General features: G+C 46.3%; 1 non-coding gene across 1 annotated transcript; it reads left to right on the top strand.

Annotated features, from left to right (window-relative positions):
- The first annotated feature begins 2057 nt into the window (after window positions 1-2057).
- On the top strand, window positions 2058-2163 carry LOC117063573. The gene has a single exon (XR_004428993.1). It is a non-coding gene; the product is annotated as a U6 spliceosomal RNA (small nuclear RNA).
- Window positions 2164-2775: the final 612 nt, after the last annotated feature.

The following is a 2775-nucleotide window of genomic DNA, read 5'->3' as shown; positions in this document are numbered from 1 at the left end:
TTTGCAAACATTATTTTGCAAACAAATTGGTCTTACTTTGATAATCTTTGGAAGAAATGGAAATGCCTCTAGAAAGAAAAATTATGTTTCAGAAGAAAACTATATGCACTCGTTGTTAGATCCTAGCTCATTGTTTTTGAGGTTTTTGTTACTTACCTGCAATCTGGACGGGATCCTGAATTCTTCTAGTTTCCAGCAATGTCTGGCTACAGGTCTCTGAACTAATATTTTTCTTCCACCCTTCTGGCTTGGAATCACTGAAATGAGAACTGCTCTTTTCCTGAAGCTCTGCAAATGAAAGCTGGATGACTTGACACAAGCCGCAGAGAAAGCACAGCAACTTATGTACGCATGGTCCTCACGCCTGCCGCTATATGGACTACTCAGAAACTGCCCTGGAACAGCTGATGCAAACTGTAAAGTGGGAAACCCTGTCAAATTGCCACCGCCTGCTCCCACTTCAGCTGAGGATGCTTTCAGCTCAAACCCACTCCAGCTGAGGATGCTTTCAGCCCAAACCCACTGCAGCTGAGGATGTTTTCAGCCCAAACCCAGAAATCTTCTCACCTGGCTGCTTTCTGAGCTCAAAAGCTGAGTTTATAGTTGATTCTAATGATTAACTTTTGTTTTTCTTTTGTTTTCATAGAAATGCCTCTTGTTAAATACTCGCACCAGATAGTGGCCTAACTTTGGCGGAAGCCTACCTGGAACACTGCTGCCTGAAATAAGACACAGCTGTTGACTGTTTAATTAGACTGACTGATTCTTGGGACTGAGAGACAGGTTCAGTGGTACAGGAGACAATCCACCAACCCAGCTTCTAGATTGTTAAACTTGTCATGGAGGAGAAATACAAATCTAGTATTTGATTTGCTCCAATAGGCACTTTTAAAGCTCTGAAAAGATGCACGAGAAACTAAGAATAAAGTGTACCTAGGGAGGTGTGGGAACTGGGCAGATGGAGGCCAAGGGTGAAAGTGATATCGGTTACGTATCCTTTATTAGAAGTTCTAATTCTCTGTAAACAGGTCTCAGAAACTCCCAGCTGCTTATGGGAAAGCAGAAATGTCTCCTTCCAAAGGTTGTATAGTGGCCTCGTGACCTTCTTGGAATAACTCTTCTGGCTGGGTTTACCTCGACCCGTCACTGACTAGTGACTTGTTTTCTGTCTTATCTCACTTGGAACTCAGCACGAGTCCTTCGGCAACTCAGTAGAGAATTTTCTTTTAAGAGCAGTGGACTTGAGGGCTGTGAGCTAGCGTGGCTGGGAGCCTTCTCTCTGGGAGTAATTCCATCTTCCCCTCAGCTCCCATCGTCTTAAAGGACACTCCTCAGTGACCCAGCACTGTCAAGTCGCCAGACCCACCTGCCAAGCTCCTCTTTGTCTAATAGGAAGAATCAAGGGCGCCCTCTCCCGAGCCCTAGCGGAACGGCGGACTCTCCTGACACTGCCAGGGAGAAGTGAGGGGAAGGCATGGTGAGGAGGGATCCTTGGGGAGCAGAGCAGGCTTCCTCTTCACCCCGCAGTACCTGCTCTGTGTCTCTCCTCCCATGTTACCTGCCCAGCAGGGTTAACTCAATCTCTGAGTCCATTCTCTCCCTGCCCACTGTCCAGGCTGGCCCTCCAGCCCTGCCACCCACCCCTGTGGCCAAGCCTCCCGCTTAGCACCTGCAGGGACAGCACTGTCAGTTCCATTCAAATCCAACACGCCTGGGTTTGAATTCTCGCTCTACTGCTCACTAGCTGTGTGACCCTGGGGGAGCCCAGGTAACCCATCTGCACCCTGGTGTCCTCAAACATAAACTAGGAACAAGCATGCCCACCTCCCAGCACAGGTGCAAAGCTTAAAGTCAATGGTGTGCCCGTGCTGCCTCCTGCAAGATTTATAGATGCCTCTGCGTGCTGGCAAGGTTCTGCTTCTTGAGCTAGTGAGGGGCTACATAGGACTTTGCTTTACAACTATTTGTGAAACTGTCCATTTTTGTTTATGCACTTTCTATATGTATGTTTCATTATACCATTTCTTTAAAAAAACACTTATAAAAAAGCAAACCTGGTGCTCGCTTTGGCAGCACATATACTAAAATTGGCATGATACAGAGAAGATTAGCATGACCCTGCACAAGGAGAACACGTACATTCGTGAAGTATTTCTTTTTTTTTTTTTTAAAAAGCAAACCTGTAGAAGAAAATGTTAGGTGCTGAAAAACATTTAGCTATTCAGGCTGGGCACAGTGGCTCATGCCTGTAATCCCAGTATTTTAAGAGGCCAAGGCAGGTGGATCACCTGAGGTCAGGAGTTCGAGACCAGCCTGGCCAACATGACGAAATCGCATCTCTACTGAAAATACAAAAATTAGCCAGGTGCGGTGGCACATGCCTATAATCCCAGCTACTTGGGAAGCTGAGGTAGGAGAATTGCTTGAACCCGGGAAGTGGAGGTTGCAATGAGCCAAGATCATACCACTGCACTCCAGCCTGGGCGACAGAGTAAAACTCTGTCTTAAACAAACAACAACTACAAAAACCCATATTTATTCAGGGGAAATTATTATTATTCAGGATAGCATTCCCTACCTTAACACCATCTCAGTTCTCTCGTTTCTGAAGAATCTCTCTGATTCTCTGTTATTTCAAATAACTGTCCTTTCCCAGCCAAGCTCCTAAGATGGCTATTCTAAAACCACCACCTCCCCTTTCACTCCCCTTTCCTTTCTGTGAGCTGTGGATGTCAGGCTGTGCCTCAGCTGAGAATGCACCAATGGCTTCCAGCA

The sequence above is a fragment of the Trachypithecus francoisi genome, unplaced genomic scaffold (assembly GCF_009764315.1).
Source record: "Trachypithecus francoisi isolate TF-2019V2 unplaced genomic scaffold, Tfra_2.0 Contig01554, whole genome shotgun sequence".
In the NCBI taxonomy this organism is placed as follows: domain Eukaryota; kingdom Metazoa; phylum Chordata; class Mammalia; order Primates; family Cercopithecidae; genus Trachypithecus; species Trachypithecus francoisi.
Note: the sequence above shows the minus strand (reverse complement) of the source record. Positions and strands in the feature narration are given on the sequence as shown.